General features: G+C 45.7%; 1 long non-coding RNA gene across 1 annotated transcript; it reads right to left on the bottom strand.

The window, feature by feature from the left end:
• Positions 1-550: 550 nt before the first annotated feature.
• On the bottom strand, positions 551-11,498 carry LOC142775292 (uncharacterized). The gene is made up of 2 exons (XR_012886733.1): positions 5,004-11,498; positions 551-837 (listed from the first exon to the last, which is right to left on the bottom strand). It is a non-coding gene; the product is annotated as an uncharacterized LOC142775292 (long non-coding RNA).
• Between the last annotated feature and the right edge of the window lie 1,738 nt (positions 11,499-13,236).

Genomic DNA, 13,236 nt, shown 5'->3' with positions numbered 1-13,236 from the left:
AAACACACTGCCATATTTTCTGCCATACATTTTTGGAATTCAATACCACTATGCACTAAATGGTTGTTTTTCAGCACTTTTAATAAAGAACTTCATCATCTCATTTTGCAATCCTAAATAATATATATATATATATATATATATATATATATATATATATATATATATATATATATATATATATATATATATATATATATCATTTATTAAAGCCCCTCTTGTTACAGAATTGGCAGTCCTTTTTTTCATAGCAAAGCATAATTACTGAACGTCGTTTTGATACCATTTCAACTGGGATTTATATACCAAGTTTGCTTTGTTTTTATTTCTAAGAAAGGATTTCAATCGAGGATTATGAACGTGCTAGAAATCGAAGTCATTGCACAGTTAAAAGTACATTCAGCAGTCAAAAAGTTGAGGTGGGTTCGAATTTGCTTTTACTTCTGATGACAGACAGTACTGCAGTGTAACTATGCTTGCAGATGACTTAACAGGACAGAGTTTGCTTGTTTAAGGATAAGTGGAAGCAAAAACATTCAGCACTACAAGCTTTATTTGCCATTGTTTTATTCAATGTAAATATGAAGCCTCAATAGGAGGAGGTTTGCTCTGGCGATTCAAGAGTTCATTTTACATTTTCAAATGTTAGCAAAGGTAATGTTGCACAGCAGATTCTTGTCAAGCATATTGAGAAATTATGAGTACTAAACGCCTTCAAAAAAAGTCCACAAAGACAGATGCTGTCCTTGTTGCAGTAGTTGTCGACACTGAACTGACCAGCAGTACGCGGCAGCATTCCGGCTCCGGTCACTGATCCACATTGCTTTGGGGGCCAGCCTGTAAGTGGGGGAGGAGAGAACAAAATGGTTTTAAATTCCGAGTTCAGCAGCCTGCTGTCTGGCGATATTTTTACTTGTTCTTCAGGACAGTTACATGGGAAGAAGTCTGCACAATTAGGTGTGTCAACATCACAGAGGAAGTCACAGAGATGGCATAACATCGAGTACAAGAACCGACAGCTGCACAAGCGGCTAAATCAAAGACTGAACTCAAGAAATGGAAGCATGTGGAGGTTTGCATTGTTAAAATTTTGTGACGTGATCCCGTGCTTAATTTACTAGACTGCTCCACCATTCAAGCTGAGTGCAGATGAATCACAATACTGAATAGGAGCGATACTCTAATAGTGAGATGATAGACTGCCAAGTAGCTACTAACTTTGTGTGATTGGTTATCGCAGCCATACGTGTAACGAAACCGAACCAAATTACACGACAAGAGAAAAAGCACTGGCCATCTCACCCAGAAGCTTTAACGAAAAACGGAGGTGCAGTATCTGTACTGTAGATGCCACCTTGCTCATGTGTAAAGCAGTAAATGTTGTCAAGTTTTGAGAAGAAAATGAAGCTCTAAAACTGACACAAGCAGGATTGATCGCAGTGCCACCCACACTAATTAAAAAAATATTCTGTCTTTATCATAACCCCTGCCACTTGGGTGGTCATGACGGCATTCGGTGGACGTACATGAAGCTAACCAAGCAGCTCAAATGCTCCGGCCAAAAAGAACACACAACAAGATAAGTACAATCATATCACGAGTGCCATATTAATGGGGTAAAGTTTACGCAGCTGACTCAACAAATGGCACAATCAAAATGCTTTTCTACTCAGTTGGTCATTCACATGAACTTCAAGAAATATTGTAAAAAAATCCAAAAAAATGCTTGGTAAAAGGATGGTGGCAGGAAAAGCAGAAAAGAGAATACCAATAATCTGATCTCCTTCTAAACTAAAATATGTGTGACAAAAAGTGAGTATTAGGGAGAGAGTGAGCCAGCTTTACAGAGTCATCAACCGAATAAATGGCAAACCAATAGCGAATTGCGCTCAGGTTTACTTCTCCGCGTCATTCAGCAGTCAATGGGCTAGTGAAGCGAGCTAATTGGGACATAAATCAGTAATTAAGCATGTGTCCAGACTTCCTAGAAAGATGAAAGAGCTGCCTTTAAATAATGTAGCTGATCATGCATAGCCCTTTTTAAGCATCTCTGAGGTGCACGCCACTTATTATGTATTTTTACATACTGCAGCCTCAATGAGGCTATTACAGGAGTGGGAAAGGAAAAGAAAATCAAGAACAAATCAACATTCATGAGCACACTTTTCACTGCTCCTACAAAGCAACATATTTAACAGCCAACGTGACTATGAGTTGAAGTGATGATCAGCCTGACAGAAGAGAGAACTGAATATGGTGAAGCTAAGTACAGAAGGAGAGTGAAAAGGAAACTTTGACAAAAAACAGAATACAGCTCTACCAAGAATTAAGGTTCTGTACTTGGTGCTAGTGATGAAAGAATTGCAAAACTGAGCATCGAGGCACAGGGGGCCGTTCTCTTTTGTCAAAACGGCAAGCCAGCAGTGACATTTAAAGACGGCCGGGTACGTTGGCCTCAACGGCACCTTCGAATTGGCCTCCACAGCCAACGTTCTAAAAGAGTACGGCACCACTTTTTAAAGGCGAGCTTAGTCGTCCATGCAAATATTATAGATACAAGGGTGACTCTGAGCAAGTGAGAAGCAAATAAAATTGTGGTAAGATATATTATCTCCTATAATAATGTCAGGTTTTCTGTGGCACATCAGGCAATTCATGCTGCAATCTGGTTAGTTGTGATGACATTAGGCACCAAAATTGTCACTCAAAATCCGAAAAACTATCAAAATGACTGCTTGTGGGTCGGCAATTGAGCCATAGTACAAAGCAGCCGAGCAATTTTCATGATTTCTCACACAAGCACATGGAGAGAAGCTCATATTGTGTTACGATGTTAGGGCACTGTAGAAAAAAAAAAGTAGTTTTTAAAAGCATATTGTAATTACTTTTGCGAAGTGTACTCGCACTTTGCAGTACATTTTCTAGATCATTGGAAGCTGGGCCTTTCATTTGACACAAGAAAATGAAAATTTTGCTGCCAGTACTCTTCATTATCCCAGAAGCTCTAAAAGAAAGTGCTACCAAAGTGAAGCAAGCTTAAGCAGTAGCAAAAGACAAATGATTTCTTCCATGGGGAGCTAAGAGGACTGAAGTATTGAAATAAAGAAATTTGAAATGAAGATGAAAAGAGTGTTGTGTCTCTGTATTATGTGCAGTCTCTTTACATACCACCTGTTAGCAACTTGTACAATAGGCCAAGGTTAGCATACACTGAAAGAAAAATGCGAACTAACTTTCCCAAGATCACCAAAATTTCAGTATGTTTTTGAACAATGGATAAAAAATATGTGTCAACCACGTAGCATTGTACCATTTTGTTAGTTACACCTTTGAGTAATAATACGGTAATACCGTATTTACTAGCGTAATGATCGCACTCGCATAATGACCACACGTCTAAATTTTGTCGTCTAAATTCGACTTTTTTTTTCTCGTAATGATCGCACCCTGAACTTGCCGCATCGACAGGTCATGTGCCAAGTATAGCTGAACGCACCTATCATTGTTTCTGTGATTTGAAAGCGGGCATCACTATGCTAACGCCGTAAATTTACTGATTCAAAATGAAACCATTTCTTATTTAGGTGGAAGAAACTGTTTTGACGCGCGTGACGTACTCACAACCTCCATAACTGACGCAAAGAAGAAAAAAAATGCGGTGGCTTCGCTCCACGGAGTGCTTCGCCCCATGAGCCACTATGTTCGTTCTATCATCCCACACTGTTACAGCGGCGGCCGCCTGTTGGTCGACCTGTGTTCATCCCGCAGCAATGTTTTTTTTCCTGAGACCACGTTTTTTTGTGTGCTTTGTAATCTTCTTTTGAAGCGCCGTTTCACCATGGGGCGATATGCGAGCTTTACTGCCGAGTTCAAACTGAAGGCACTTGACTACGCGCTAGAGCACGGCAACCGCGCTGCCGGCAGACATTTCGGCATCGACTAAATCTGGATCCTATATTCGAAAAAAAGCGACATGCTTATGGCTACTAACAGCACGTGATGGGCTTTCCACGGACCCAAATCTGGCAAGTTCCCTGACATTGAAAAGGCAGTCCTCGAATACGTGAAGTACATGAGCAAGGACGGTTATGCAGTGTCATTAGACATGATACGGACGCAGGCGTGCACAGTTTCCCGGAGGCTGAGAATAGCCACAAAGAACTGCCGTGCCAGTTCCGGCTGGACGACACGCTTCATGTGGCGGAATGAATTGTAGCTGGCATTTCCAACGCGCTTGGCGGAATGAAATATGACCCTCTGTGGGACAGTGAAGACACTGCCGGTTCCGACAGGGAATCGTGCGGCGACGACACTGACGGCAGTGATGCTTCGGAGTCTGAATGAACGTTGGGGGGTCAGAGAGGTAAAAAATAAAAGGGTGTGATGAGTGAAGAAAACGACAACGACGGAAGTGCGGGGCAAGGCGCGTGTAATGTGCGCGTGAGTGTCAGCCAATCTGCTGATGACCAGTGGTGGCCCATAGAGGTGGCGTGCCACGATTGGGCCACGTGCGACCATTACGTGGCGGGAGGCTTTGTGGATGGGGACGAGCCGAAGCAGCGGTAGACGGGAGACAGCGGGCCGAAGCGTCGGACGCAGGCAAGCCAGGTTCCGGCCAGGGAACGCGGCCGTCCACGCTGCTGCCGTCCAACCACCAGCTGGGGCGGCATTGCCGGCACGAGTACTGCATCTCGGGGCGCGTCCTGGCCTGCTGTTCTCTTCCTGGCCGAGGGCATCGCGGATCTCGGCGAGGCGTCTCCACGGTCAGCCGTTCGACACAGCGATGAACGTGGCCTGGCTAATGGTCACGGTTGCGTCGAGCATCGCGTCTCGGTGCACGCTCTTCGCTGGACGGGCTGGCCATTCCCCGCATGGAGCATCGCGTCTGCGATGCGGGTTGACCACTCCGTAGTCGCACCCATGCCATCAAGCGCCGGTATCACCAGAGCGTCATACATCGGAAAGCAAAGTGCATGGAGGTGAAGATGGTGTGGATGTCTAACCTGGATTGAGCGATGAGGAAGATTCTGAAGAGGAACACCCAATGGATGGTGAAGACGACGAAAAGGAAGAACTCGAGTCATTCAGGGCCTGGCTTGATGAGAGACGGGAAACAGCGGGCCGAAGCGTCGGACGCAGGCGATCCAGGTTCCGGCCAGGGAACGCGGCCGTCCACGCTGCTACCGTCCAACCACCAGCTGGGGCGGCATTGCCGGCACGAGTACTGCATCTCGGGGCGCGGCCTGGCCTGCTGTTCTCTTCCTTGCCAAGGGCCTCGCGGATCTCGGCGAGGCGTCTCCACGGTCAGCCGTTCGACACAGCGATGAACGTGGCCTGGCTAATGGTCACGGTTGCGTCGAGCATCACGTCTCGGCGCACGCTCTTCGCTGGATGGGCTGGCCATTCCCCGCATGGAGCATCGCGTCTCCGATGCGGGTTGACTACTCCGTAGTCGCACCCATGCCATCAAGCGCCGGTGTCACCAGAGCGTCATACATCGGAAAGCAAAGTGCATAGAGGTGAAGATAGTGTGGCTGTCCAACCTGGATTGAGCGATGAGGAAGATTCTGAAGAGGAACACCCAATGGATGATGAAGACGACGAAAAGGAAGAACTCGAGTCATTCAGGACCTGGCTTGATGAGAGACGGGAGACAGCGGGCCGAAGCGTTGGACGCAGGCGATGCAGGTTCCGGCCAGGGAACGCGGCTGTCCACGCTACTGTCGTCCAACTACCAGCTGGGGCGGCATTGCCGGCACGAGTACTACATCTCGGAGCGCGGCCTGGCCTGCTGTTCTCTTCCTTGCCAAGGGCATCGCGGATCTCGGCGAGGCGTCTCCGCGGTCAGCCGTTCAACACAGTGATGAACGTAGCCTGGCTAATGGTCATGGTTGCGTCGAGCATCGCGCCTCGGCGCACGCTCTTCGCTGGACGGGCTGGCCATTCCCCGCATGGACCATCGCGTCTCCGATGCGGGTTGACTGCTCAGTAGTCGCACCCATGCCACCAAGTGCCGGTGTCACCAGAGCGCCGCACTTCGGCAAGGGACGAGCGAGATGTTCTGCCGGGTGAGACGTGGGAGTGCGCACAGAGGAGCACGGAACCGGGCGAGGTCCAGGGTGGCCGAGGATCCAGGTGCCATGGAAGTTGCTGGCTGTATCTAGGATCGCCTAGCGGTGCCGAGTGATGCGCCAGACTCGGACGTGGGCCACGAGCTCATGAGCTGCAGTGTGCACCCGAGGGTACCTGGCGGTGCCCTGGCCAAGAAGAAGGAACGTGCGGAAAAGAGAGCTCGAGGGTTGAGGCCACGAAAGCAGAGGAAGTGGTGCGCCGCTCGAGAGGACGAGTTCTTGGCAGCGTTCCTGAGCCGGACGTGAGACCCGTACGTGTCGGCCAGGTCGAGCTCCGGTGTGTCTGTTCAAGGTCCAAGGCCGAGACCTGCCGAACGGCTCCTGTCTGGGTGCAGTGGCCGGGAGCAGGTTCGTGGGCGAGGCCTACCGGGTGTGGTCCTCGTGAGCCGTGGCCTGATCCTGGACCTCCGGAGTTGCGATCCTGACTGCTGGGTTGGCCGCGACGTCCGACTTAACGGCACTGCACACAGTAGCGTATCCGTGCGCCGTCCGCCGTTCCACCCATGCCATGAAATAAAAAGTTCGTGTTAATCCTTTCTCGTCCGCTATCAACAAACATAGTGACGAACGTTCCTTTAACCGTCACAAAGGGCAGTGTGCCATGCATGTAGCTCCTGCGTAATGCGTGCATTTTATTACAAAGGTAAGCCTTAATTTACTTTTACTTTTGGTTATGTTCATTATAGCTACTGTAAAAACTCTGATTAGCGACCTTTTGCGTTTCCTGTGCCCAGAATATTTTTTTCACAGAAAATTTACCCCGCTTAATGATCGCAACGCGAAGTTGAAGTGAATTTAAAAAAGAAAGTGGGATCATTATGCGACTATATACGGTAATGTCAGCATAATATGCATAAACCACACATTATACCTGCTAACCTAAGGTGTAATGATTTTTTTTACTCTTTTGCATAGAGTAAGAACTAACAGTGTTGCAAAGGGCCCATGTAATTTTTCCGCAAGGTGCTGCAAACAGATTATAAACTGTTCATAACCCTTCAGCCCTGGCGGTATCAATTGACACCGTCGCACATAATTTCCTCTAGCATTTTGGAAACGTAAGCAATACTGCTCATTCTTGGTGGAATGGTCTTTCAATGATCCTCACTGCAATTGGCATCAAAACTGGGGCATGTTTGTGGCGCTACGAGCCACAAAGAAGAAGAAGCGTGAGCGAAGTCTTCGGTGAAGCTGGGGGGCGTTAGTTGAGACGGTTCAGCACGATTTTCGGGACGTCATATTGACGCTGTTTCAATTAGTATAATGTTGAAAAATAAGTCGTTGGTTCCCATTTCGTGTACACTAATCATTAGCAAGAATAAAACGGCAATTTTTTTGCAACTTTCCAATCCCTAAGACCTGATGACCTAATTAGACGCCACGTTAGTTCATCCAAAAATGCTTGCACCACTGGCTAATTTTTTTGTTTGTGATCTTCTGAGGTGCCAACTACAAGAAAAACACGCACGAAAAATCTATCCTACCAAAATAAAAAAATCTAGGGCTGAAAGGGTGATCATTCAAAACGCTACAGCCAGTGTAGCACTTCCTGCCACGTGCACTCGGCGCACTATCATAATCCCTTTGCCTTATGCGAATATGCATTGTCTGTAAAAAGGAATGCAGAAGACTGTACATTTTTTATTTCTACGTGCAACTTAGCTGCAGCTGGTTATTCTTTTCAATAACAGGACATTTGTCACTTGATTTATGTGTAAAGAATGCAGGCTCAACCACGAAAAAATTCCGGATTGTAGTTTTGATGTATCCACTGCAGTTTTTCTGGCACTAACTGCAATGATTTGCAACATGATGCTTACTCTGAGCACTCGATCGTAAAAATCCACACATGCCTTCACCAAAATACCTAGCAGTATTGCAGTTAAGCCTCAAAAAGCGCATGCATACTTTTTTAAATGCAAAGCATGTCTTAGCGAACTTCGGACTTTGAGCGTATCTATTTATCTATGTATCTATCTATGTATCTATCTATCTATCTGTCTACCTATACATCTATCTATCTATCTATCTATCTATCTATCTATCTATCTATCTATCTATCTATCTATCTATCTATCTATCTGTCTGTCTGTCTGTCTGTCTGTCTGTCTGTCTGTCTGTCTGTCTATCTATCTATCTATCTATCTATCTATCTATCTAGCCGCCTACGACTTTTAGCGCTCTCCTGGCCGTTTCAATAATGGTATCAATACCAAACTTGGTATATCATAATTAGAGGCCGGATTATAGGCAAATGCCTATATTGTTCTTTGCGTTCCTATCGGGCCATTTGGATATATGAGAATAAATCAGAGGTTAAGGAGGGCTTTTTTAGCGTTTGTATAGTGCATATAAATGACTATTTTAGGTGTTCGTGCCTAAATGCCCATAATTGCCTATAAATGCCTATTTTTTCAAACGGCACCTATATTACCGCTTACCCAAATTTTGTTTTTGAGCACGCTTTGAAACTGTTATTCATGTAAAAAAGCAAGAATAATATCTTCAAACACTATGAGATTCAACAAAGTTTTCTAATATTAGCAACTTTCACAAAACAACTGCTAACAGCAGTGAAATGGTAGTCGCTGTCCACCATACTTGAGCGATTGGAGAAGGAGCATGAGAAGTGCAAAAGACGCTATTTCTGCAGCCCTAACTGGAAGCAGCGTCTGCACGGGATTCACGGAACAGAATTAAATACGGGAATAAGAGTGGCGCCTAAGACCGAGGCCGTCTTCTAGAGACAGCTGTCCAGTGTCCTGAATGAACTGAAGAACAGCAGGTTTTTCTGTGCTGCTGCGTGTAGGTGAATAACAAATGAAAAACCATGGAGGGTCACTTATGGAATAGTCATGTTGATTCAGTGGTGACGAAGGCCGCCAAATTGTTATACTTTATACAGTGAAGCCTTAGACAGGTACCTGTACGTTTACTAGCAATAGTGTATTGAGCATACATTCACGCTATGCCGGATTACGCTTGTGCCGTATGAGATCCTTTGGCATATGTCTTTAAGCGACAAACATGAAAAAATGCAGAACAGGGCTTCAAGGTTTGTCCTAAACGATCACTCAAAAAATGACAGCTGTAGCAAAATGAAAAATGATCTAGGATGATAAGTGTTGTCATCTCGTCAAATTAAACTGCGGTTAAGGCTCCTATGTCAAGCATTTCTTAGTAAAGCTTGCATTCGAAAATGATTGTACCTAAACAGTACTCTTCATGCAAAAGTGATTGTTTAATAATTTTCGAATGTCGTATTAGACCTAATTTTTATATTAATTTCCTTTTTATAAATTTCATGACTCTATGAAATGGCTTATAATGAGAACAAGTGTGCTGTATATATGAGGGGGTATTTTCTTTGACATTGTAACCCATCTGCTGCAGCGCCTGTAAGTAAAAAATGTGATGTGCAAGCGGCTTTTGCATTGTTTGTGATTTACTTTTTAAGCGTCCTCTCTAGTTGACATAATAAATTGTAGTTAGACTAAAAGTTCTTGCATGCCCTATGAAAAGCGTTCTACCTCAGTGATTCTTCAAATTGGTTCGCGAGCCAAATAGTTTCGCTAGCTTCACATGTACCAAACTCGTTATTACGTGACGCGAACGGACGACATAGGTGAATGACACATCCAAACATGATAATCACAACATGCGTGTCATATAATCACATGACTACATGTCACACTGGTGAGCCACTCGCGGCCATTTCACTAGCGTCACATATACCAAATTTGGTGTCACGGGACGTCAATGGATGACGAAATATATGACTGGTGCAAACATGACAATCCTGACACGCGTGTCATGTAAGAACATGACAACATACCACGCTCATAGCTTGCTCGCAGCCGTTTCGCTAGCTCCACATATACTGAATTTGGTATCACAGGACGTGAATAGATGACGAAGGTAAAGGGCACATCCAAAAATGATAATCAAGACACTGAAGTCATGTACGGTAACATTTACCTCCACCTCGTAACGTTCTGCTGATTTTCAAGTAACATATCAACATTTTTCATTCCTGCTTCGTATATCATCCATTCGCACTTTACGTGGGGTCCGCCAATTTTTAATTATTTTATAGCTTTCGACAAAGAATCGAAGCTGTGGGTTTCAGTTTAAATAAATGCGAAGCATTTCTTAGCGAACTTCAACGAATTTGAACCTATCTATCTATCTATCTATCTATCTATTTAGCCGCTTACGTTTGGGAGCTCTCGTGGTCACCCCCTTAACTTGGCGTGAAACAAAATTAGCGTGGGACGATATGGTTTGATGAATATGGTGGGCTGGCCAAGACACGGATACTGTCACAATCCCGTCGCGTACATCGTCAAACACTTCCCGCCAGACAGTGGCACATACCCACGTTAGGGAATGTGCCGCTGGTAGGCGGGTATGTGCCACACGTGATTGACCCTTAGTATCTCCCCAGGAACGCCGAGAACACACATGGGTAATTTTAACCCGCGAGTGTTACCCGACATTGGTAGCATCGACCTGACGAATGCAAAGAATAAATGTCAGGGTCCCAGCTGGAATCAAACCCAAGCATTCTGCGTGGCAATGAGGCATTTTACCACAGAGCTACGCCAGGTCTCAGAACTAATTTTCAAATAGACGCTAATCTTCGTGAAACATCAATAGTGGTTGCAGCGCTGCCTACACAATTTTATAAATATTACAAATGTACTGCTTTGACACGGCCTCCACGTCTAGTTAACGTCAATTGTAGTTAGTTGTCATGCGCTGAAGTTGATTTATGTAGCAGTGCCCAAAACCAGCATCCTCGCGAGCTTCATATCAGCTTCTGGTGTTGCAAATACGCATGTCCCAGTTGGCATCGTTGCTCAAGTGCAAACAACTGGTTATATAAACATCTCAAATCCTTCAACATATGTCTGTGCGAGCAATATTTGTACATATATCTAGTGTCATTTAATGACGTGTCGCTCAATGAAAAAATTTCAGCACGATCACCTTTCCTGTGCATGCTTCGCATAACGTTGATCCCCAGGTACGTAGATCTGCCGAACTTTTTGTTATTGTTTAGCTTATTCCATGAAGTCTATGCGCACTAAAGGCACTGTGTACCAGCAGCAATAGTCGTGCTCTCACTGGGTAGCGTAGTAACCGAAGCTGCGCCTGCCCGAGCATCGTTCGCGAACTTGACTGCCCCGATGGTCTCGTAAACACGCATTTTATCGCTCTGTTCGGAACTACAAAGAAAAAAAAAACTTGCCGAGACAAGCAACTTGACGTCTTCTTAATCTTCACTGGATACGACTGTCCAATTCTTGGTGTATCCTGCAGTCGTAGAAAACGGACCAACACTGCCGGCGGCAGTGAAGTGCAGCGTCGATGGAAGCACGCTCGCAGCATTTTTCGGCACACTTGAAGTTTCTACGCATGCTTTCAAATCATCGGAAGGCATTTTTCACGATCAAAATTGCCTCAGCGAACACAGCGAGCTTATTTAGACTTGCCTGCAGCATCGTCGCGGGCGCGGCCATGTTTGCTGACGACATCACACATGAACCAATGAGCGTGCAGCTTCCGAGAGCCTCGTAATAGAGACTGACGCAGTGCACTGAAGGGGGAAGGGGGGTATCCACTTGCCTTTGTACACTCCCGACCTCATGGCACCAAAAAAACGAATTTACAGAATGTGCGGCTAGAAGGGTACAACGCTCACTTCCAAACAAAGCGTACAGCAACCCCACAAGAAACACTTTCACGGTACAGGAATCAGAACCAGTCAACACACTAATCTAACACCATGAAAGAAATATTACCGGAAAAGAAGTCGCAAAAAAGACTCATAGTTGCGAGGGCGTATAGTCCCCAAAAGACCAACTGCCAGAATTCAATCTTTTTGTTCGAGAACGAGGCCATCAAGTTATTATAATGAGAGACTAACGCCCTTCACAGGGCTGGGGCTACTACCATAACAAAGGTACCCGAGTACACGACACAGCTCAGCAGCACAGACTCTCTCCGAGTAATGATCCACTCCATACAACAAGGGTAGAGAATAAAGTCACCAGAGACGACAAACCCTGATCTCACGTTCACGTTAAATGTGCATTCAGCGGGAGCTGTCTCCCCGAAACCCTGGGAAGCAAACACCACATCATTCAAATAACTATAGCTCACACTCGCAAGCCCCAGATGATTGGCACAGCCCAAATAACAGAGTGGAGTTCATTCCCAGATGTTCTAAATGTTTAGGCCACCACCAATGACGTAGACGATGGGGTGACGAAAGTTCTCAACGTGGCTGACCGACAGACCAAAAAAAAATACAGCTGAATGAGGTCGCACCAGCCGTTACACGCACCTCCTCCATCTTTGGGACCCAAGAAGATCTCTTGTCAGGAGAATCAAGAGGCAGAAGCGAAATAATAAACTCAAGAATAGAATCACCCTGCTCACTGAACAAGCGCGGGAGTAGGAAGACAGAAGTGGTTTGCATTTTGCGACGCACTACAAGAAACTTTCAGCATTAGGAAAACGTGGCACATTCTGCGCGCTTTTCCCGACAACGGCCCTTCAAGGACGGAGCAGCGACAAAACCTTCGCAGGCTGATACACAACTACGCCGGATCAGAGGAGGGCCTCCTTCGAAAGCTTCAGAAGAAGCTGTGCGGAGACACGCCTATAACCCCAACGGCACACGACAAAGCCTGCGACGGAAAACGAAACACCGACCTTCGTCAACCTCTTACGCTGGCAGAACTAGGTGCAGCACTAGCTACACTCACTAGAAACACCAGCCCAGGGAAGGATCGCAATATGAACAAGCATCTCCGCAACCTTCCGCAGCAGGCCACCGAAGGCCTACTCTAGTATTTTAAAGCTTGCTGGGAGAGTGGAGAAATGACGGCTACCTGAAAACATTAGAGATTACTATGATCCTGAAACCCAACAAGCCCCTCAGCACCGAGAGCCGGCGCCCCATTTCCCTTACCTCGTGTGCAAGGAAAATATTTGAGCACCATGGTACACAGCTGGCTAACACGGTATATCTCAAAGACATTTTCAGAGCACGGTGTTCGTATTTAGGCAACACCTATTAACACCTTCTGCTCAC

This window comes from Rhipicephalus microplus, chromosome 1 (assembly GCF_043290135.1).
Source record: "Rhipicephalus microplus isolate Deutch F79 chromosome 1, USDA_Rmic, whole genome shotgun sequence".
In the NCBI taxonomy this organism is placed as follows: Eukaryota; Metazoa; Arthropoda; class Arachnida; order Ixodida; family Ixodidae; genus Rhipicephalus; species Rhipicephalus microplus.
Note: the sequence above shows the minus strand (reverse complement) of the source record. Positions and strands in the feature narration are given on the sequence as shown.